The 23,176-nt window shown below is 46.4% G+C and overlaps 15 non-coding genes across 15 annotated transcripts; 6 read left to right on the top strand and 9 right to left on the bottom strand.

The window, feature by feature from the left end:
• Positions 1-1,848: 1,848 nt before the first annotated feature.
• On the bottom strand, positions 1,849-1,922 carry trnan-guu. The gene has a single exon. It is a non-coding gene; the product is annotated as a tRNA-Asn (tRNA).
• A 3,692-nt stretch (positions 1,923-5,614) lies between these two features.
• On the bottom strand, positions 5,615-5,687 carry trnav-cac. The gene has a single exon. It is a non-coding gene; the product is annotated as a tRNA-Val (tRNA).
• Positions 5,688-6,929: 1,242 nt separating this feature from the next.
• On the top strand, positions 6,930-7,019 carry trnap-ugg. Its single transcript is given in 2 exon segments — positions 6,930-6,965; positions 6,984-7,019. It is a non-coding gene; the product is annotated as a tRNA-Pro (tRNA).
• Positions 7,020-8,069: 1,050 nt separating this feature from the next.
• On the bottom strand, positions 8,070-8,142 carry trnav-cac. The gene has a single exon. It is a non-coding gene; the product is annotated as a tRNA-Val (tRNA).
• Positions 8,143-9,382: 1,240 nt separating this feature from the next.
• Positions 9,383-9,472, top strand: trnap-ugg. The gene is given in 2 exon segments: positions 9,383-9,418; positions 9,437-9,472. It is a non-coding gene; the product is annotated as a tRNA-Pro (tRNA).
• Positions 9,473-10,523: 1,051 nt separating this feature from the next.
• trnav-cac lies at positions 10,524-10,596 on the bottom strand. Its single transcript has one exon. It is a non-coding gene; the product is annotated as a tRNA-Val (tRNA).
• Positions 10,597-11,835: 1,239 nt separating this feature from the next.
• Positions 11,836-11,925, top strand: trnap-ugg. The gene is given in 2 exon segments: positions 11,836-11,871; positions 11,890-11,925. It is a non-coding gene; the product is annotated as a tRNA-Pro (tRNA).
• A 1,047-nt stretch (positions 11,926-12,972) lies between these two features.
• trnav-cac lies at positions 12,973-13,045 on the bottom strand. The gene has a single exon. It is a non-coding gene; the product is annotated as a tRNA-Val (tRNA).
• A 2,379-nt stretch (positions 13,046-15,424) lies between these two features.
• Positions 15,425-15,497, bottom strand: trnav-cac. Its single transcript has one exon. It is a non-coding gene; the product is annotated as a tRNA-Val (tRNA).
• A 1,240-nt stretch (positions 15,498-16,737) lies between these two features.
• On the top strand, positions 16,738-16,827 carry trnap-ugg. The gene is given in 2 exon segments: positions 16,738-16,773; positions 16,792-16,827. It is a non-coding gene; the product is annotated as a tRNA-Pro (tRNA).
• A 1,047-nt stretch (positions 16,828-17,874) lies between these two features.
• Positions 17,875-17,947, bottom strand: trnav-cac. The gene has a single exon. It is a non-coding gene; the product is annotated as a tRNA-Val (tRNA).
• Positions 17,948-19,190: 1,243 nt separating this feature from the next.
• trnap-ugg lies at positions 19,191-19,280 on the top strand. Its single transcript is given in 2 exon segments — positions 19,191-19,226; positions 19,245-19,280. It is a non-coding gene; the product is annotated as a tRNA-Pro (tRNA).
• Positions 19,281-20,331: 1,051 nt separating this feature from the next.
• trnav-cac lies at positions 20,332-20,404 on the bottom strand. Its single transcript has one exon. It is a non-coding gene; the product is annotated as a tRNA-Val (tRNA).
• Positions 20,405-21,642: 1,238 nt separating this feature from the next.
• Positions 21,643-21,732, top strand: trnap-ugg. The gene is given in 2 exon segments: positions 21,643-21,678; positions 21,697-21,732. It is a non-coding gene; the product is annotated as a tRNA-Pro (tRNA).
• A 1,052-nt stretch (positions 21,733-22,784) lies between these two features.
• On the bottom strand, positions 22,785-22,856 carry trnav-cac. The gene has a single exon. It is a non-coding gene; the product is annotated as a tRNA-Val (tRNA).
• Between the last annotated feature and the right edge of the window lie 320 nt (positions 22,857-23,176).

Raw genomic sequence — 23,176 nt, 5'->3', positions numbered from 1 at the left:
TGTGCACCCCTAGGAATTTGAAATTGCTAACCATCACCACCTCGTCCACGTTGATCCTGACAGGGGTGTGTACAGTACTTTGCTTCCTGAAGTCGATGACCAGCTCTTTAGTTTTGCTGGCATTGAGGGAGAGATTGTTGTTGTTACACCACTCCACTAGGTTCTCTATCTTCCTCCTGTATTCGGACTCGTCGTTATTCATGATCCGGCCCACTCTGGTCGTATCGTCAGCCAACTTGTAGATGGAGTTGGAACCAAGTTTTGCCACGCAGTCATATGTGTACAGGGAGTAGAGTAGGGGACTAAGTACGCAGCCTTGCGGGGCACCGGTATTGAGGACTATTGTGGAGGAGGTGTTGGTGTTCATTCTTACTGATTGTGGTCTGTTGGTCAGAAAGTCAAGGATCCAGTTGCAGAGTGGAGAGCCAAGTACTAGGTTTTGGAGCTTTGATATGAGCTTGGCTGGGATTATGGTGTTGAAGGCGGAGCTGTAGTCAATAAATACGAGTCTGATGTAGGAGTCCTTGTTTTCGAGATGCTCTAGGGATGAGTGTAGGGCCAGGGAAATGGCGTCTGATGTGGACCGGTAGCGACGGTATGCGAATTGAAGTGTGTCAAGGCGTTCCAGGAGTATGGAGGTGATGCGCTTCATGATCAGCCTCTCGAAGCACTTCATTACAACTGACGTCAGGGCCGCCGGAGGGTAGTCATTGAGGCATGTTGCCTCGTTCTTCTTTGGTACCGGTATGATGGTGGTCTTCTTGAAGCAGGTGGGGACCTCGGAGTGGAGTAGGGATAGGTTAAAGATGTCTGTGAATACCTCTGCCAGCTGGTCCGCGCAGGCTCTGAATGCACGACCAGGGATCCCATCCGGGCCCGTCGCCTTCCGTGGGTTCACTTTCAGGAAGGCCGATCTGACTTCGGAAACTGTGATGGTGGGTATGGGTGAATCAAGGGCTGCTGGGGCACTCGACAGCGGATTGTTGGTTACCTGCTCAAACCGAGCATAGAATGCATTAAGTTCATCGGGGAGGGGTGCACTGCTGCCAGAGATACAGTAAGAAGTCTTACAACATCAGGTTAAAGTCCAACAGGTTTGTTTCAAACACGAGCTTACGGAGCGCAGCTTCTTCCTCAGGTGAATCACAAAACAGAATCATTTAACCTGGTGTTGTAAGACTTCTTACTGTGCTCACCCCAGTCCAGCGCCGGCATCTCCACATCATGGCCAGAGATACTGCTCGACCCGGCCCGGTTATGTAGATCTTTGGGCTCTTTTTCTGAGGGATTCTTCTCCAGAGACCGCTGAGATAGGCCCATTGAAGATTTTAAGACAGATGTGGTTGGATTCTCAACTGAAAAGGTAATCAAATGTTATCCGGGGTAGGTGAAATGTGAATCTGAGGTCATGTTCGCATCTGTCACGAACTTATTGAATGTTGGAGAAGGCTCAAGGGGATGAATAGCCAACTCCTGCTCAACATTCGTCTGTTAGCAGGTCCGTGAGGAGGCGTCACAATCTCCTGAGTTATCGAGGGAGACACAGCATCGTTGAGCTATTCCCCAGCTCGGCGCCATGAAGGATATTACAGCGATAGAGGCAACAAAATGCCGCAGCCGGTGCACGGTACGTGTTATCAGAACAGGAAAATCGCTTATTGTCACGAGTCAGCTTCAAATGAGTGTTACTCTGAAAATCCCCTAGTCGTCACATTTCGGCGCCTGTTCGGGGAGGCTGTTACGGGAATCGAACCGTGCTGCTGGCCTGCTTGGTCTGCTTTCAAAGCCAGCAATTTAGCCCTGTCCGAAACAGCCCCTAAAAACATATCATCCAGGAATGGAACAATTCGTCTCTGGGTGGGATCGAACCACCAACCTTTCGGTTAACAGCCGAACGCGCTAACCGATTGCGCCACGGAGACGACCACAAGGTCACAACTGTGTGCGTTTCAACAGTGACGGCCAATCCTCTGATTGCCAGGGACCGAATGAGAATGCTGGCAATATTGGTCCCCTGAGGCAGTGCGGAAAATATCTGGAAGGACCGTACACATGGTCCCGCGGGCATGGACATTTGTGAGACGTTGAATCATCACAGGCCCGTGGATTTTACAAAACTCAATTGCACAGCACCACACTTTCTTTGAAACACGTCCCTTATCTGGGAACCTCCATAACAGAAAGCAGGTAGTGTCAACATAGATTTGATGTATTTTCGATCAGAAAGTCGATGTTCCGCTGAAGACTACTAGGGGCTCAGACTCGTTGGCATAAGGTCGACCTAAGTTAACGGTCCTGGAAGATTTTATTATCCCCACATCTGAGAACTTTCATTACTGCTGCTCGGAAGTGGATATTCCAAGCTTAAATTTACTGTGCATCGCGACATGCTGATTAAACTCACGATTCCGAAACGGCTCCTCTATTGACCTAGACAAGGACAGAGACGGCAATGCAATTGTGGAGAAATAGACCTGAGTATTTTTCTGAATCGAGATCAAACCATCCTCCGGTACAAGGGCAGGAACGCAAATTTACTGGATTGGAAAATACTCTCTGAGGCTTCCGTACGTGGTTGTAGCTGCTTTGTGACACTGTGCTCATTGCACAGTAATAGACCGCTCCATCATCCACACTGAGCGCGTTTATATTGAGGTAACCATTCTTTTTAGACTTGTTGGCAGCCGCCAGATATCGTCCTGAGATCTCCTCTTTCTTCATCGTCAATATGTTAATGATGACCAATCTCGGCGGCTGTGCCGGCTTTTGCTGATATCATAGCATGTGGTACATCGTCCGGTCTGTATATTCGCAATCTAACTGCACTGAACCCCCTTCTGATTTCTAACCTGTCCCGGTTTTAATGAAAGGTGATGGTGAAAGACGAACTTTGTTGTCCTGTCGAAAAATGCCGCCTGACTCCCTGAGATGTTGCAGTACTTTTGACGTTCTCCGCAGATGTTAGATTGATTTTCGATGGCAATGACAGTATGCTTTGGCACTTTTCGCGGGGCTCGTTGGTCTCGGGGTATGATTCACGCTTTGGGTGTGTCGCTGTCACTTCCCCCTCCTCCACATGTTTTTCCATCAACTTATCATCCCTTCCATTGATATGTTTTACCCTAAGCATTGCCCCCCTCCCCCCAGCCCATACCATCCTACTTCAGCAATCTGATCCCTGTTTGTAATTGTAATTTACATTGGCCCACTCTGAAAAAGATTTCTCAGGACTCGGAATGTTTACGTCGTTTCTCTCCCCACAGATGATGCTCGAGAGAGAGAGAGAGAGAGAGAGAGAGATAGTGTCTGAGCTGGAGTGCGTTTGGATAAAATTGATGCTCCAGATCTGTGTTAACCACAGGGACGTGACCCATCTAATCCACAGAGCCAAAGTGGATAATTGAACAGACTGGGGAGCTGGATCTTAACGCTGACATCCCGGACCTCGGCGTCTTGAAATGTTCCAAAGAAGCTCAACATTCACTCGAGGAACAGCAGCGCATCTTTCCACTGGGCTCAATACAGCTTTCACACTCAGTGTGTGTTCAGTAGTTTCACACAGTAAATGCTGCACCCATTTTGTGTGTCCTTCCATCGCAGAATTGGGTTTCAATCTTGTTTCCACTTGTTCTTTGTGTCCGGGCGGTAGTTGTTGATCAATATGCCATCGATAGCTCCTCCAGACATATATTTTGTTTCTTTGTTTCTTCCATTGCGCTAACAGAGAGCTGGCACAGACACGGCGGCCGGAATGGCCTCATACTGTGGTGTCATTACTCTCTGATTTGATGCTAACCTAACTCTGTGGCCAGGGTCCCAAGGCCTCTTCTCATTTAATCTCTCCTGACTTGCCCCCTATTAGAGCCCTTTCCTGTTGTTCTGTTTCCTCCCTCCGGTAATTCACTTGCTTAAGACGTACCACATTTCTAAGCAGTCCCGGTTTTAATGAAAGGTGATGGTGAAAGACGAACTTTGTTGTCCTGTCGACAAATGCCGCCTGACTACCTGAGATGTTGCAGTACTTTTGGCGTTCTCCGCAGATGGTAGATTGATTTTCGATGGCAATGACAGTATGCTTTGACTCTTTCTGCGGGGCTCGTTGGTCTAGGGCAGGGGTGGGCAAACTACGGCCCGCGGGCCGTAGTTTCTGCGGCCCTCCAAGTCACTTAAAAAAAAAAAAAATTAAAAGAAATTATTAAAAAAAAACATTTTTTTTAAGGTTAATGGGGGGGGGGGGCGGCTGTTGGGTTACTTACTGGTATAGGGTGGATACGTTGACTTGAGTAGGATGATCATTGCTCGCCACAACGTCGAGGGCCGAAGGGCCTGTTCTGTGCTGTACTGTTCTATGTTCTATATGAGGCGCCGAGAATTATAACCGGGTGAAGTAATTATTTTACTTAATATACTATGCGGCCCTTTGTGAATTGTGAATTTCTGAATGTGGCCCTTGCACGGAAAAGTTTGCCCACCCCTGGTCTAGGGGTGTGATTCTCACTTTGGGTGTGTCGCTGTCGGAATTTGCGAGAGGTCTCGGGTTCAAATCCCGGACGAGCCGTTCGATGAGGTTTTCCCGTTGGTCAAACCGCCTGTTTTCTTCATTTCTTTGCGGCGTCGACGGCGGGATTCATTCACATTGGGTTTGCTTTGAGAAGCTGAGCTCAAGCTGCATGGAACCAATACGTTCCCGAGAAGTTTGTCCATGTGACGGCATTCACATTTCTATTGACTAATTCTGGTGGACAAAGAGACAGCTCTTTGTCCCATTCATTTTATCCGTTCAACAACTTCAGACTGTGAACTCTCACTTCCCCCTCCACCACATGTTTTTTCCATCAACTTATCATTCCTTCCATTGGTATGTTTTACCCTCAGCATTGCCCACCTCCCCCCAGCCCATACCATCCTACTTCAGCAATCTGATCCCTGTTTGTAATTGTTCTCTGACGCACTGCTTACCTTTGTTCTGCCATTAACACATTCTGACCGCTTGATGCGCCATCAGCACCTTTCATAGCCTTGATTAGCCTCATTTACATTCCCTTTTTCTTTCTGCCCGAGACACTTTTCGTACATTTCCCACCTATTGCTAGCCCTCTATCGAGGCCCAATACAGCACTCCACCACCCCCACCCCCCCACCCACAATCGTCTGAATCTCCAATTCCAGTTCTCCAGCTTTGACAAAGAGTCCACTTGACTGGAAACGACAGCTGCCATTTCGCTCCCCAGAGGCTGTCAGACCTGCTGAGATTATCCAGTATTTTCTGTTTTTGTTTCCGTTTGAAGCATCCGCAGTAAGTTGCATTTGTCACACATTTAGACATGTTTGAGATGGTGATTAAATATGTTCATTTGTAAATCGCTGAAACTCTGTTGTGGATGAACTAGCTGCTAATATCCGAGGTGTGCCAAGATATGAAAATTCTTCACCTCTCATTGCCTGCCGAAAATTCAGTGCTTGGGCCTTAATGTTCAATTCAGTGTCGTGGCTCATGTGAGACGAAATTTCATAGTCCTGGAACACACGAGATTCCGGCAACATTCAGGAAATAGAATTATTTTGTGCCCAATAATTGTGCAAACTTTTCTCACACGAAATGCTAAATGTTCGATGTTTCTGCCCGGTTTCGAACCGGGGACCTTTCGCGTGTGAGGCGAATGTGATAACCACTACACTACAGAAACCGCTTGCAACAATGGACGTGCGGAATGTACAACCTCACTGTGTTGCTGCAGATTCTGATGGTCTGTTTGAGAGGCCAGGTCCCTTGTTGCAAGCGACAGCTGTTTCTTAAATTAACAGATGTCTCAACATATAAAGCCGTGAGATGTAGAAATTATATCGAAATTAACATAAATTATATTTTGCTGAATATCGGTCTTAAATTTGTGCTCTTTGGTCTCGAGGTCTGGTTCTCGTTTAAGGATTTTCAATCAATGCCTATGGGAGTGGTCGTGGGTTTAAATCCAGGACAGGCTCTTTACTCCAGGTCAGAGATTACGAATTGTTTGCGATGCTGACGGCGGGGTTGATTTACATTGGCCCACTCTGAAAAAGATTTCTCAGGACTCGGAATGTTTACGTCGTTTCTCTCCCCACAGATGATGCTAGAGAGAGAGAGAGAGAGAGAGACAGTGTCTGAGCTGGAGTGCGTTTGGATAAAATTGATGCTCCAGATCTGTGTTAACCACAGGGACGTGACCCATCTAATCCACAGAGCCAAAGTGGAGAATTGAACTGACTGGGGAGCTGGATCTTAACGCTGACCTCCCGGACCTCGGCGTCGTGAAATGTTCCAAAGAAGCTCAACAGCCACTCGAGGAACAGCAGCGCATCTTTCCACTGGGCTCAATACAGCTTTCACACTCAGTGTGTGTTCAGTAGTTTCACACTGTAAATGCTGCACCCATTTTGTGTGTCCTTCCATCGCAGATTTGGGATTCAATCTTGTTTCCACTTGTTCTTTGTGTCCGGGCGGTAGTTGTTGATCAATATGCCATCGATAGCTCCTCCAGACATATCTTTTGTTTCTTTGTTTCCTTCCATTGCGCTAACAGAGAGCTGGCACAGACACGGCGGCCGGAATGGCCTCATACTGTGGTGTCATTATTCTCTGATTCGATGCCAACCTAACTCTGTGGCCAGGGTCCCAAGGCCTCTTCTCATTTAATCTCTCCTGACTTGCCCCCCATTAGAGCCCTTTCCTGTTGTTCTGTTTCCTCCCTCCGGTAATTCACTTGGTTAAGACGTACCACATTTCTAACCTGTCCCGGTTTTAATGAAAGGTGATGGTGAAAGACGAACTTTGTTGTCCTGTCGACAAATGCCGCCTGACTACCTGAGATGTTGCAGTAATTTTGGCCTTCTCCGCAGATGTTAGATTGATTTTCGATGGCAATGACAGTGTGCTTTAGCTCTTTTTGCGGGGCTCGTTGGTCTAGGGGTATGATTCTCGCTTTGGGTATGTCGCTGTCGGAATTTGCGAGAGGTCCCGGGTTCAAATCCCGGACGAGCCCTTCGATGAGGTTTTCCCGTTGGTCAAACCGCATGTTTTCTTCATTTCTTTGCAGCGTCGACGGCGGGATTCATTCACATTGGGTTTGCTTTGAGAAGCTGAGTTCAAGCTGCGTGGAACCAATACGTTCCCGAGAAGTTTGTCTATAGGTGGGCATTCACATTTCTATTGACTAATTCTGGTGGACTCAGACAGCTCTTTGTCCCTTTCATTTTATCAGTTCAACAACTTCAGACTGTGAACTCTCACTTCCCCCTTCACCACATGTTTTTTCCATCAACTTATCATCCCTTCCATTGATATGTTTTACCCTCAGCATCGCCCACCTCCCACCAGCCCATACCATCCTACTTCAGCAATCTGATCCCTGTTTGTAATTGTTCTCTGACGCACTGCTTACCTTTGTTCTGCCATTAACACATTCTGACCGCTTGATGCGCCATCAGCACCTTTCATAGCCTTGATTAGCCTCATTTACATTCCCTTTTTCTTTCTGCCCGAGACATTTTCGTAATTTCCCACCTATTGCTAGCCCTCTATCGAGACCCAATACAGCACTCCACCACCCCCACCCTCACCCACAATCGTCTGAATCTCCAGTTCCAGTTCTCCAGCTTTGACAAAGTGTCCACTTGACTGGAAACGACAGCTGCCATTTCGCTCCCCAGAGGCTGTCAGACCTGCTGAGATTATCCAGTATTTTCTGTTTTTGTTTCCGTTTGAAGCATCCGCAGGAAGTTGCATTTGTCACACATTTAGACATGTTTGAGATGGTGATTAAATATGTTCATTTGTAAATCGCTGAAACTCTGTTGTGGATGAACTAGCTGCTAATATCCGAGGTGTGCCAAGATATGAAAATTCTTCACCTCTCATTGCCTGCCGAAAATTCAGTGCTTGGGCCTTAATGTTCAATTCAGTGTCGTGGCTCGTGTGAGACGAAATTTCATAGTCCTGGAACACACGAGATTCCGGCAACATTCAGGAAACAGAATTATTTTGTGCCCAATAATTGTGCAAACTTTTCTCACACGAAATGCTAAATGTTCGATGTTTCTGCCCGGTTTCGAACCGGGGACCTTTCGCGTGTGAGGCGAATATGATAACCACTACACTACAGAAACCGCTGGCAACCAATGGACGTGCGGAATGTACAACCTCACTGTGTTGCTGCAGATTCTGATGGTCTGTTTGAGAGGCCAGGTCCCTTGTTGCAAGCGACAGCTGTTTCTTAAATTAACAGATGTCTCAACATATAAAGCCGTGAGATGTAGAAATTATATCGAAATTAACATAAGTTATATTTTGCTGAATATCGGTCTTAAATTTGTGCTCTTTGGTCTCGAGGTCTGGTTCTCGTTTAAGGATTTTCAATCAATGCCTATGGGAGTGGTCGTGGGTTTAAATCCAGGACAGGCTCTTTACTCCAGGTCAGAGATTACGAATTGTTTGCGATGCTGACGGCAGGGGTTGATTTACATTGGCCCACTCTGAAAATGATTTCTCAGGACTCGGAATGTTTACGTCGTTTCTCTCCCCACAGATGATGCTCGAGAGAGAGAGAGAGAGACAGTGTCTGAGCTGGAGTGCGTTTGGATAAAATTGATGCTCCAGATCTGTGTTAACCACAGGGACGTGACCCATCTAATCCACAGAGCCAAAGTGGAGAATTGAACTGACTGTGGAGCTGGATCTTAACGCTGACCTCCCGGACCTCGGCGTCGTGAAATGTTCCAAAGAAGCTCAACAGCCACTCGAGGAACAGCAGCGCATCTTTCCACTGTGCTCAATACAGCTTTCACACTCAGTGTGTGTTCAGTAGTTTCACACTGTAAATGCTGCACCCATTTTGTGTGTCCTTCCATCGCAGATTTGGGATTTCAATCTTGTTTCCACTTGTTCTTTGTGTCCGGGCGGTAGTTGTTGATCAATATGCCATCGATAGCTCCTCCAGACATATCTTTTGTTTCTTTGTTTCTTCCATTGCGCTAACAGAGAGCTGGCACAGACACGGCGGCCGGAATGGCCTCATACTGTGGTGTCATTATTCTCTGATTCGATGCCAACCTAACTCTGTGGCCAGGGTCCCAAGGCCTCTTCTCATTTAATCTCTCCTGACTTGCCCCCCATTAGAGCCCTTTCCTGTTGTTCTGTTTCCTCCCTCCGGTAATTCACTTGGTTAAGACTTACCACATTTCTAACCTGTCCCGGTTTTAATGAAAGGTGATGGTGAAAGACGAACTTTGTTGTCCTGTCGACAAATGCCGCCTGACTACCTGAGATGTTGCAGTAATTTTGGCCTTCTCCGCAGATGTTAGATTGATTTTCGATGGCAATGACAGTATGCTTTAGCTCTTTTTGTGAGGCTCGTTGGTCTAGGGGTATGATTCTCGCTTTGGGTATGTCGCTGTCGGAATTTGCGAGAGGTCCCGGGTTCAAATCCCGGACGAGCCCTTCGATGAGGTTTTCCCGTTGGTCAAACCGCATGTTTTCTTCATTTCTTTGCAGCGTCGACGGCGGGATTCATTCACATTGGGTTTGCTTTGAGAAGCTGAGTTCAAGCTGCGTGGAACCAATACGTTCCCGAGAAGTTTGTCTATGGGTGGGCATTCACATTTCTATTGACTAATTCTGGTGGACTCAGACAGCTCTTTGTCCCTTTCATTTTATCAGTTCAACAACTTCAGACTGTGAACTCTCACTTCCCCCTTCACCACATGTTTTTTCCATCAACTTATCATCCCTTCCATTGATATGTTTTACCCTCAGCATCGCCCACCTCCCCCCAGCCCATACCATCCTACTTCAGCAATCTGATCCCTGTTTGTAATTGTTCTCTGACGCACTGCTTACCTTTGTTCTGCCATTAACACATTCTGACCGCTTGATGCGCCATCAGCACCTTTCATAGCCTTGATTAGCCTCATTTACATTCCCTTTTTCTTTCTGCCCGAGACATTTTCGTCATTTCCCACCTATTGCTAGCCCTCTATCGAGACCCAATACAGCACTCCACCACCCCCACCCCCCACCCACAATCGTCTGAATCTCCAGTTCCAGTTCTCCAGCTTTGACAAAGAGTCCACTTGACTGGAAACGACAGCTGCCATTTCGCTCCCCAGAGGCTGTCAGACCTGCTGAGATTATCCGGTATTTTCTGTTTTTGTTTCCGTTTGAAGCATCCGCAGGAAGTTGCATTTGTCACACATTTAGACATGTTTGAGATGGTGATTAAATATGTTCATTTGTAAATCGCTGAAACTCTGTTGTGGATGAACTAGCTGCTAATATCCGAGCTGTGCCAAGATATGAAAATTCTTCACCTCTCATTGCCTGCCGAAAATTCAGTGCTTGGGCCTTAATGTTCAATTCAGTGTCGTGGCTCGTGTGAGACGAAATTTCATAGTCCTGGAACACACGAGATTCCGGCAACATTCAGGAAACAGAATTATTTTGTGCCCAATAATTGTGCAAACTTTTCTCACACGAAATGCTAAATGTTCGATGTTTCTGCCCGGTTTCGAACCGGGGACCTTTCGCGTGTGAGGCGAATGTGATAACCACTACACTACAGAAACCGCTGGCAATCAATGGACGTGCGGAATGTACAACCTCACTGTGTTGCTGCAGATTCTGATGGTCTGTTTGAGAGGTCAGGTCCCTTGTTGCAAGCGACAGCTGTTTCTGAAATTAACAGATGTCTCAACATATAAAGCCGTGAGATGTAGAAATTATATCGAAATTAACATAAGTTATATTTTGCTGAATGTCGGTCTTAAATTTGTGCTCTTTGGTCTCGAGGTCTGGTTCTCGTTTAAGGATTTTCAATCAATGCCTATGGGAGTGGTCGTCGGTTTAAATCCAGGACAGGCTCTTTACTCCAGGTCAGAGATTACGAATTGTTTGCGATGCTGAGGGCAGGGTTGATTTACATTGGCCCACTCTGAAAAAGATTTCTCAGGACTCGGAATGTTTACGTCGTTTCTCTCCCCACAGATGATGCTAGAGAGAGAGAGAGAGAGACAGTGTCTGAGCTGGAGTGCGTTTGGATAAAATTGATGCTCCAGATCTGTGTTAACCCACAGGGACGTGACCCATCTAATCCACAGAGCCAAAGTGGAGAATTGAACTGACTGGGGAGCTGGATCTTAACGCTGACCTCCCGGACCTCGGCGTCGTGAAATGTTCCAAAGAAGCTCAACAGCCACTCGAGGAACAGCAGCGCATCTTTCCACTGGGCTCAATACAGCTTTCACACTCAGTGTGTGTTCAGTAGTTTCACACTGTAAATGCTGCACCCATTTTGTGTGTCCTTCCATCGCAGATTTGGGTTTCAATCTTGTTTCCACTTGTTCTTTGTGTCCGGGCGGTAGTTGTTGATCAATATGCCATCGATAGCTCCTCCAGACATATCTTTTGTTTCTTTGTTTCTTCCATTGCGCTAACAGAGAGCTGGCACAGACACGGGGGCCGGAATGGCCTCATACTGTGGTGTCATTATTCTCTGATTTGATGCTAACCTAACTCTGTGGCCAGGGTCCCAAGGCCTCTTCTTATTTATTCTCTCCTGATTTGCCCCCCATTAGAGCCCTTTCCTGTTGTTCTGTTTCCTCCCTCCGGTAATTCACTTGGTTAAGACGTACCACATTTCTAACCTGTCCCGGTTTTAATGAAAGGTGACGGTGAAAGACGAACTTTGTTGTCCTGTCGACAAATGCTGCCTCACTACCTGAGATGTTGCAGTACTTTGGGCGTTCTCCGCAGATGTTAGATTGATTTTCGATGGCAATCACAGTATGCTTTGATTCTTTTTGCGGGGCTCGTTGGTCTAGGGGTATGATTCTCGCTTTGGGTGTGTCGCTGTCGGAATTTGCGAGAGGTCCCGGGTTCAAATCCCGGACGAGCCCTTCGATGAGGTTTTCCCGTTGGTCAAACCGCATGTTTTCTTCATTTCTTTGCAGCGTCGACGGCGGGATTCATTCACATTGGGTTTGCTTTGAGAAGCTGAGCTCAAGCTGCGTGGAACCAATACTTTCCCGAGAAGTTTGTCTATGGGTGGGCATTCACATTTCTATTGACTAATTCTGGTGGACTCAGACAGCTCTTTGTCCCTTTCATTTTATCAGTTCAATAACTTCAGACTGTGAACTCTCACTTCCCCCTTCACCACATGTTTTTTCCATCAACTTATCATCCCTTCCATTGATATGTTTTACCCTCAGCATCGCCCACCTCCCACCAGCCCATACCATCCTACTTCAGCAATCTGATCCCTGTTTGTAATTGTTCTCTGACGCACTGCTTACCTTTGTTCTGCCATTAACACATTCTGACCGCTTGATGCGCCATCAGCACCTTCATAGCCTTGATTAGCCTCATTTACATTCCCTTTTTCTTTCTGCCCGAGACATTTTCGTAATTTCCCACCTATTGCTAGCCCTCTATCGAGACCCAATACAGCACTCCACCACCCCCACCCTCACCCACAATCGTCTGAATCTCCAATTCCAGTTCTCCAGCTTTGACAAAGAGTCCACTTGACTGGAAACGACAGCTGCCATTTCGCTCCCCAGAGGCTGTCAGACCTGCTGAGATTATCCAGTATTTTCTGTTTTTGTTTCCGTTTGAAGCATCCGCAGTAAGTTGCATTTGTCACACATTTAGACATGTTTGAGATGGTGATTAAATATGTTCATTTGTAAATCGCTGAAACTCTGTTGTGGATGAACTAGCTGCTAATATCCGAGGTGTGCCAAGATATGAAAATTCTTCACCTCATTGCCTGCCGAAAATTCAGTGCTTGGGCCTTAATGTTCAATTCAGTGTCGTGGCTCGTGTGAGACGAAATTTCATAGTCCTGGAACACACGAGATTCCGGCAACATTCAGGAAACAGAATTATTTTGTGCCCAATAATTGTGCAAACTTTTCTCACACGAAATGCTAAATGTTCGATGTTTTTGCCCGGTTTCGAACCGGGGACCTTTCGCGTGTGAGGCGAATGTGATTACCACTACACTACAGAAACCGCTGGCAATCAATGGACGTGCGGAATGTACAACCTCACTGTGTTGCTGCAGATTCTGATGGTCTGTTTGAGAGGCCAGGTCCCTTGTTGCAAGCGACAGCTGTTTCTTAAATTAACAGATGTCTCAACATATAAAGCCGTGAGATGTAGAAATTATATCGAAATTAACATAAGTTATATTTTGCTGAATGTCGGTCTTAAATTTGTGCTCTTTGGTCTCGAGGTCTGGTTCTCGTTTAAGGATTTTCAATCAATGCCTATGGGAGTGGTCGTGGGTTTAAATCCAGGACAGGCTCTTTACTCCAGGTCAGAGATTACGAATTGTTTGCGATGCTGACGGCGGTGTTGATTTACATTGGCCCACTCTGAAAAAGATTTCTCAGGACTCGGAATGTTTACGTCGTTTCTCTCCCCACAGATGATGCTCGAGAGAGAGAGAGAGAGACAGTGTCTGAGCTGGAGTGCGTTTGGATAAAATTGATGCTCCAGATCTGTGTTAACCCACAGGGACGTGACCCATCTAATCCACAGAGCCAAAGTGGAGAATTGAACTGACTGTGGAGCTGGATCTTAACGCTGACCTGCCGGACCTCGGCGTCGTGAAATGTTCCAAAGAAGCTCAACAGCCACTCGAGGAACAGCAGCGCATCTTTCCACTGGGCTCAATACAGCTTTCACACTCAGTGTGTGTTCAGTAGTTTCACACTGTAAATGCTGCACCCATTTTGTGTGTCCTTCCATCGCAGATTTGGGTTTCAATCTTGTTTCCACTTGTTCTTTGTGTCCGGGCGGTAGTTGTTGATCAATATGCCATCGATAGCTCCTCCAGACATATCTTTTGTTTCTTTGTTTCTTCCATTGCGCTAACAGAGAGCTGGCACAGACACGGCGGCCGGAATGGCCTCATACTGTGGTGTCATTATTCTCTGATTTGATGCTAACCTAACTCTGTGGCCAGGGTCCCAAGGCCTCTTCTCATTTAATCTCTCCTGACTTGCCCCCCATTAGAGCCCTTTCCTGTTGTTCTGTTTCCTCCCTCCGGTAATTCACTTGGTTAAGACGTACCACATTTCTAACCTGTCCCGGTTTTAATGAAAGGTGATGGTGAAAGACGAACTTTGTTGTCCTGTCGACAAATGCCGCCTGACTACCTGAGATGTTGCAGTACTTTTGGCGTTCTCCGCAGATGTTAGATTGATTTTCGATGGCAATGACAGTATGCTTTGACTCTTTTTGCGGGGCTCGTTGGTCTAGGGGTATGATTCTCGCTTTGGGTGTGTCGCTGTCGGAATTTGCGAGAGGTCCCGTGTTCAAATCCCGGACGAGCCCTTCGATGAGGTTTTCCCGTTGGTCAAACCGCATGTTTTCTTCCTTTCTTTGCAGCGTCGACGGCGGGATTCATTCACATTGGGTTTGCTTTGAGAAGCTGAGCTCAAGCTGCGTGGAACCAATACGTTCCCGAGAAGTTTGTCTATGGGTGGGCATTCACATTTCTATTGACTAATTCTGGTGGACTCAGACAGCTCTTTGTCCCTTTCATTTTATCAGTTCAACTAACTTCAGACTGTGAACTCTCACTTCCCCCTTCACCACATGTTTTTTCCATCAACTTATCATCCCTTCCATTGATATGTTTTACCCTCAGCATCGCCCACCTCCCACCAGCCCATACCATCCTACTTCAGCAATCTGATCCCTGTTTGTAATTGTTCTCTGACGCACTGCTTACCTTTGTTCTGCCATTAACACATTCTGACCGCTTGATGCGCCATCAGCATCTTCCATAGCCTTGATTCGCCTCATTTACATTCCCTTTTTCTTTCTGCCCGAGACATTTTCGTCATTTCCCACCTATTGCTAGCCCTCTATCGAGGACCCAATACAGCACTCCACCACCCCCACCCCCACCCACAATCGTCTGAATCTCCAATTCCAGTTCTCCAGCTTTGACAAAGAGTCCACTTGACTGGAAACGACAGCTGCCATTTCGCTCCCCAGAGGCTGTCAGACCTGCTGAGATTATCCAGTATTTTCTGTTTTTGTTTCCGTTTGAAGCATCCGCAGTAAGTTGCATTTGTCACACATTTAGACATGTTTGAGATGGTGATTAAATATGTTCATTTGTAAATCGCTGAAACTCTGTTGTGGATGAACTAGCTGCTAATATCCGAGGTGTGCCAAGATATGAAAATTCTTCACCTCATTGCCTGCCGAAAATTCAGTGCTTGGGCCTTAATGTTCAATTCAGTTTCGTGGCTCGTGTGAGACGAAATTTCATAGTCCTGGAACACACGAGATTCCGGCAACATTCAGGAAACAGAATTATTTTGTGCCCAATAATTGTGCAAACTTTTCTCACACGAAATGCTAAATGTTCGATGTTTCTGCCCGGTTTCGAACCGGGGACCTTTCGCGTGTGAGGCGAATGTGATAACCACTACACTACAGAAACCGCTGGCAATCAATGGACGTGCGGAATGTAGAACCTCACTGTGTTGCTGCAGATTCTGATGGTCTGTTTGAGAGGTCAGGTCCCTTGTTGCAAGCGACAGCTGTTTCTTAAATTAACAGATGTCTCAACATATAAAGCCGTGAGATGTAGAAATTATATCGAAATTAACATAAGTTATATTTTGCTGAATGTCGGTCTTAAATTTGTGCTCTTTGGTCTCGAGGTCTGGTTCTCGTTTAAGGATTTTCAATCAATGCCTATGGGAGTGGTCGTGGGTTTAAATCCAGGACAGGCTCTTTACTCCAGGTCAGGGATTACGAATTGTTTGCGATGCTGACGGCGGGGTTGATTTACATTGGCCCACTCTGAAAAAGATTTCTCAGGACTCGGAATGTTTACGTCGTTTCTCTCCCCACAGATGATGCTCGAGAGAGAGAGAGAGAGAGACAGTGTCTGAGCTGGAGTGCGTTTGGATAAAATTGATGCTCCAGATCTGTGTTAACCACAGGGACGTGACCCATCTAATCCACAGAGCCAAAGTGGAGAATTGAACTGACTGGGGAGCTGGATCTTAACGCTGACCTCCCGGACCTCGGCGTCGTGAAATGTTCCAAAGAAGCTCAACAGCCACTCGAGGAACAGCAGCGCATCTTTCCACTGGGCTCAATACAGCTTTCACACTCAGTGTGTGTTCAGTAGTTTCACACTGTAAATGCTGCACCCGTTTTGTGTGTCCTTCCATCGCAGATTTGGGTTTCAATCTTGTTTCCGCTTGTTCTTTGTGTCCGGGCGGTAGTTGTTGATCAATATGCCATCGATAGCTCCTCCAGACATATCTTTTGTTTCTTTGTTTCTTCCATTGCGCTAACAGAGAGCTGGCACAGACACGGCGGCCGGAATGGCCTCATACTGTGGTGTCATTATTCTCTGATTTGATGCTAACCTAACTCTGTGGCCAGGGTACCCAAGGCCTCTTCTCATTTAATCTCTCCTGACTTGCCCCCCATTAGAGCCCTTTCCTGTTGTTCTGTTTCCTCCCTCCGGTAATTCACTTGGTTAAGACGTACCACATTTCTAACCTGTCCCGGTTTAATGAAAGGTGATGGTGAAAGACGAACTTTGTTGTCCTGTCGACAAATGCCGCCTGACTACCTGAGATGTTGCAGTACTTTTGGCGTTCTCCGCAGATGTTAGATTGATTTTCGATGGCAATGACAGTATGCTTTGACTCTTTTTGCGGGGCTCGTTGGTCTAGGGGTATGATTCTCGCTTTGGGTGTGTCGCTGTCGGAATTTGCGAGAGGTCCCGGGTTCAAATCCCGGACGAGCCCTTCGATGAGGTTTTCCCGTTGGTCAAACCGCATGTTTTCTTCATTTATTTGCAGCGTCGACGGCGGATTAATTCACATTGGGTTTGTTTTGAGAAGCTGAGCTCAAGCTGCGTGGAACCAATACGTTCCCGAGAAGTTTGTCTATGGGTGGGCATTCACATTTCTATTGACTAATTCTGGTGGACTCAGACAGCTCTTTGTCCCTTTCATTTTATCAGTTCAACAACTTCAGACTGTGAACTCTCACTTCCCCCTTCACCACATGTTTTTTCCATCAACTTATCATCCCTTCCATTGATATGTTTTACCCTCAGCATCGCCCACCTCCCACCAGCCCATACCATCCTACTTCAGCAATCTGATCCCTGTTTGTAATTGTTCTCTGACGCACTGCTTACCTTTGTTCTGCCATTAACACATTCTGACCGCTTGATGCGCCATCAGCACCTTTCATAGCCTTGATTAGCCTCATTTACATTCCCTTTTTCTTTCTGCCCGAGACATTTTCGTCATTTCCCACCTATTGCTAGCCCTCTATCGAGACCCAATACAGCACTCCACCACCCCCACCCCCACCCACAATCGTCTGAATCTCCAATTCCAGTTCTCCAGCTTTGACAAAGAGTCCACTTGACTGGAAACGACAGCTGCCATTTCGCTCCCCAGAGGCTGTCAGACCTGCTGAGATTATCCAGTATTTTCTGTTTTTGTTTCCGTTTGAAGCATCCGCAGTAAGTTGCATTTGTCACACATTTAGACATGTTTGAGATGGTGATTAAATATGTTCATTTGTAAATCGCTGAAACTCTGTTGTGGATGAACTAGCTGCTAATATCCGAGGTGTGCCAAGATATGAAAATTCTTCACCTCATTGCCTGCCGAAAATTCAGTGCTTGGGCCTTAATGTTCAATTCAGTGTCGTGGCTCGTGTGAGACGAAATTTCATAGTCCTGGAACACACGAGATTCCGGCAACATTCAGGAAACAGAATTATTTTGTGCCCAATAATTGTGCAAACTTTTCTCACACGAAATGCTAAATGTCCGATGTTTCTGCCCGGTTTCGAACCGGGGACCTTTCGCGTGTGAGGCGAATGTGATAACCACTACACTACAGAAACCGCTGGCAATCAATGGACGTGCGGAATGTACAACCTCACTGTGTTGCTGCAGATTCTGATGGTCTGTTTGAGAGGCCAGGTACCTTGTTGCAAGCGACAGCTGTTTCTTAAATTAACAGATGTCTCAACATATAAAGCCGTGAGATGTAGAAATTATATCGAAATTAACATAAGTTATATTTTGCTGAATGTCGGTCTTAAATTTGTGCTCTTTGGTCTCGAGGTCTGGTTCTCGTTTAAGGATTTTCAATCAATGCCTATGGGAGTGGTCGTGGGTTTAAATCCAGGACAGGCTCTTTACTCCAGGTCAGAGATTACGAATTGTTTGCGATGCTGACGGCGGGGTTGATTTACATTGGCCCACTCTGAAAAGATTTCTCAGGACTCGGAATGTTTACGTCGTTTCTCTCCCCACAGATGATGCTAGAGAGAGAGAGAGAGAGAGAGAGACAGTGTCTGAGCTGGAGTGCGTTTGGATAAAATTGATGCTCCAGATCTGTGTTAACCACAGGGACGTGACCCATCTAATCCACAGAGCCAAAGTGGAGAATTGAACTGACTGGGGAGCTGGATCTTAACGCTGACCTCCCGGACCTCGGCGTCGTGAAATGTTCCAAAGAAGCTCAACAGCCACTCGAGGAACAGCAGCGCATCTTTCCACTGTGCTCAATACAGCTTTCACACTCAGTGTGTGTTCAGTAGTTTCACACTGTAAATGCTGCACCCATTTTGTGTGTCCTTCCATCGCAGATTTGGGTTTCAATCTTGTTTCCACTTGTTCTTTGTGTCCGGGCGGTAGTTGTTGATCAATATGCCATCGATAGCTCCTCCAGACATATCTTTTGTTTCTTTGTTTCTTCCATTGCGCTAACAGAGAGCTGGCACAGACACGGCGGCCGGAATGGCCTCATACTGTGGTGTCATTATTCTCTGATTCGATGCTAACCTAACTCTGTGGCCAGGGTCCCAAGGCCTCTTCTCATTTAATCTCTCCTGACTTGCCCCCCATTAGAGCCCTTTCCTGTTGTTCTGTTTCCTCCCTCCGGTAATTCACTTGGTTAAGACGTACCACATTTCTAACCTGTCCCGGTTTTAATGAAAGGTGATGGTGAAAGACGAACTTTGTTGTCCTGTCGACAAATGCCGCCTGACTACCTGAGATGTTGCAGTACTTTTGGCGTTCTCCGCAGATGTTAGATTGATTTTCGATGGCAATGACAGTATGCTTTGACTCTTTTTGCGGGGCTCGTTGGTCTAGGGGTATGATTCTCGCTTTGGGTGTGTCGCTGTCGGAATTTGCGAGAGGTCCCGGGTTCAAATCCCGGACGAGCCCTTCGATGAGGTTTTCCCGTTGGTCAAACCGCATGTTTTCTTCATTTCTTTGCAGCGTCGACGGCGGGATTCATTCACATTGGGTTTGCTTTGAGAAGCTGAGCTCAAGCTGCGTGGAACCAATACGTTCCCGAGAAGTTTGTCTATGGGTGGGCATTCACATTTCTATTGACTAATTCTGGTGGACTCAGACAGCTCTTTGTCCCTTTCATTTTATCAGTTCAACAACTTCAGACTGTGAACTCTCACTTCCCCCTTCACCACATGTTTTTTCCATCAACTTATCATCCCTTCCATTGATATGTTTTACCCTCAGCATCGCCCACCTCCCACCAGCCCATACCATCCTACTTCAGCAATCTGATCCCTGTTTGTAATTGTTCTCTGACGCACTGCTTACCTTTGTTCTGCCCTTAACACATTCTGACCGCTTGATGCGCCATCAGCACCTTTCATAGCCTTGATTAGCCTCATTTACATTCCCTTTTTCTTTCTGCCCGAGACATTTTCGTCATTTCCCACCTATTGCTAGCCCTCTATCGAGGCCCAATACAGCACTCCACCACCCCCACCCCTCACCCACAATCGTCTGAATCTCCAATTCCAGTTCTCCAGCTTTGACAAAGAGTCCACTTGACTGGAAACGACAGCTGCCATTTCGCTCCCCAGAGGCTGTCAGACCTGCTGAGATTATCCAGTATTTTCTGTTTTTGTTTCCGTTTGAAGCATCCGCAGGAAGTTGCATTTGTCACACATTTAGACATGTTTGAGATGGTGATTAAATATGTTCATTTGTAAATCGCTGAAACTCTGTTGTGGATGAACTAGCTGCTAATATCCGAGCTGTGCCAAGATATGAAAATTCTTCACCTCTCATTGCCTGCCGAAAATTCAGTGCTTGGGCCTTAATGTTCAATTCAGTGTCGTGGCTCGTGTGAGACGAAATTTCATAGTCCTGGAACACACGAGATTCCGGCAACATTCAGGACAACGAATTATTTTGTGCCCAATAATTGTGCAAACTTTTCTCACACGAAATGCTAAATGTTCGATGTTTCTGCCTGGTTTCGAACCGGGTACCTTTCGCGTGTGAGGCGAATGTGATAACCACTACACTACAGAAACCGCTGGCAATCAATGGACGTGCGGAATGTACAACCTCACTGTGTTGCTGCAGATTCTGATGGTCTGTTTGAGAGGCCAGGTACCTTGTTGCAAGCGACAGCTGTGTCTGAAATTAACAGATGTCTCAACATATAAAGCCGTGAGATGTAGAAATTATATCGAAATTAACATAAATTATATTTTGCTGAATGTCGGTCTTAAATTTGTGCTCTTTGGTCTCGAGGTCTGGTTCTCGTTTAAGGATTTTCAATCAATGCCTATGGGAGTGGTCGTGGGTTTAAATCCAGGACAGGCTCTTTACTCCAGGTCAGAGATTATGAATTGTTTGCGACGCTGACGGCGGGGTTGATTTACATTGGCCCACTCTGAAAAAGATTTCTCAGGACTCGGAATGTTTACGTCGTTTCTCTCCCCACAGATGATGCTAGAGAGAGAGAGAGAGAGACAGTGTCTGAGCTGGAGTGCGTTTGGATAAAATTGATGCTCCAGATCTGTGTTAACCACAGGGACGTGACCCATCTAATCCACAGAGCCAAAGTGGAGAATTGAACTGACTGGGGAGCTGGATCTTAACGCTGACCTCCCGGACCTCGGCGTCGTGAAATGTTCCAAAGAAGCTCAACAGCCACTCGAGGAACAGCAGCGCATCTTTCCACTGGGCTCAATACAGCTTTCACACTCAGTGTGTGTTCAGTAGTTTCACACTGTAAATGCTGCACCCATTTTGTGTGTCCTTCCATCGCAGATTTGGGTTTCAATCTTGTTTCCACTTGTTCTTTGTGTCCGGGCGGTAGTTGTTGATCAATATGCCATCGATAGCTCCTCCAGACATATCTTTTGTTTCTTTGTTTCTTCCATTGCGCTAACAGAGAGCTGGCACAGACACGGCGGCCAGAATGGCCTCATACTGTGGTGTCATTATTCTCTGATTCGATGCTAACCTAACTCTGTGGTCAGGGTCCCAAGGCCTCTTCTTATTTAATCTCTCCTGACTTGCCCCCCATTAGAGCCCTTTCCTGTTGTTCTGTTTCCTCCCTCCGGTAATTCACTTGGTTAAGACGTACCACATTTCTAACCTGTCCCGGTTTTAATGAAAGGTGATGGTGAATGACGAAGTTTGTTGTCCTGTTGACAAATGCCGCCTGAGTACCTGAGATGTTGCAGTACTTTTGGCGTTCTCCGCAGATGTTAGATTGATTTTCGATTGCAATGACAGTATGCTTTGACTCTTTTTGCGGGGCTCGTTGGTCTAGGGGTATGATTCTCGCTTTGGGTGTGTCGCTGTCGGAATTTGCGAGAGGTCCCGGGTTCAAATCCCGGACGAGCCCTTCGATGAGGTTTTCCCGTTGGTCAACCGCATGTTTTCTTCATTTCTTTGCAGGCGTAGACAGGCGGGATTCATTCACATTGGGTTTGCTTTGAGAAGCTGAGCTCAAGCTGCAGTGGAACCAATACGTTCCCGAGAAGTTTGTCTATGGGTGGGCATTCACATTTCTATTGACTAATTCTGGTGGACTCAGACAGCTCTTTGTCCCTTTCATTTTATCAGTTCAATAACTTCAGACTGTGAACTCTCACTTCCCCCTTCACCACATGTTTTTTCCATCTACTTATCATTCCTTACATTGATATGTTTTACCCTCAGCATTGCCCACCTCCCCCCAGCCCATACCATCCTACTTCAGCAATCAGATCCCTGTTTGTAATTGTTCTCTGACGCACTGCTTACCTTTGTTCTGCCATTAACACATTCTGACCGCTTGATGCGCCATCAGCACCTTTCATAGCCTTGATTAGCCTCATTTACATTCCCTTTTTCTTTCTGCCCGAGACAGTTTCGTCATTTCCCACCTATTGCTAGCCCTCTATCGAGGCCCAATACAGCACTCCACCACCCCCACCCCCACCCACAATCGTCTGAATCTCCAATTCCAGTTCTCCAGCTTTGACAAAGAGTCCACTTGACTGGAAACGACAGCTGCCATTTCGCTCCCCAGAGGCTGTCAGACCTGCTGAGATTATCCGGTATTTTCTGTTTTTGTTTCCGTTTGAAGCATCCGCAGTAAGTTGCATTTGTCATACATTTAGACATGTTTGAGATTGTGATTAAATATGTTCATTTGTAAATCGCTGAAACTCTGTTGTGGATGAACTAGCTGCTAATATCCGAGGTGTGCCAAGATATGAAAATTCTTCACCTCTCATTGCCTGCCGAAAATTCAGTGCTTGGGCCTTAATGTTCAATTCAGTGTAGTGGCTCGTGTGAGACGAAATTTCATAGTCCTGGAACACACGAGATTCCGGCAACATTCAGGAAACAGAATTATTTTGTGCCCAATAATTGTGCAAACTTTTCTCACACGAAATGCTAAATGTTCGATGTTTCTGCCCGGTTTCGAACCGGGGACTTTCGCGTGTGAGGCGAACGTGATAACCACTACACTACAGAAACCGTTGGCAATCAACGGACGTGCGGAATGTACAACCTCACTGTGTTGCTGCAGATTCCGATGGTCTGTTTGAGAGGCCAGGTTCCTTGTTGCAAGCGACAGCTGTGTCTGAAATTAACAGATGTCTCAACATATAAAGCCGTGAGATGTAGAAATTATATCGAAATTAACATAAGTTATATTTTGCTGAATGTCGGTCTTAAATTTGTGCTCTTTGGTCTCGAGGTCTGGTTCTCGTTTAAGGATTTTCAATCAATGCCTATGGGAGTGGTCGTGGGTTTAAATCCAGGACAGGCTCTTTACTCCAGGTCAGAGATTACGA

Source organism: Scyliorhinus canicula, unplaced genomic scaffold (genome assembly GCF_902713615.1).
Source record: "Scyliorhinus canicula unplaced genomic scaffold, sScyCan1.1, whole genome shotgun sequence".
Taxonomy (NCBI): Eukaryota; Metazoa; Chordata; class Chondrichthyes; order Carcharhiniformes; family Scyliorhinidae; genus Scyliorhinus; species Scyliorhinus canicula.
Note: the sequence above shows the minus strand (reverse complement) of the source record. Positions and strands in the feature narration are given on the sequence as shown.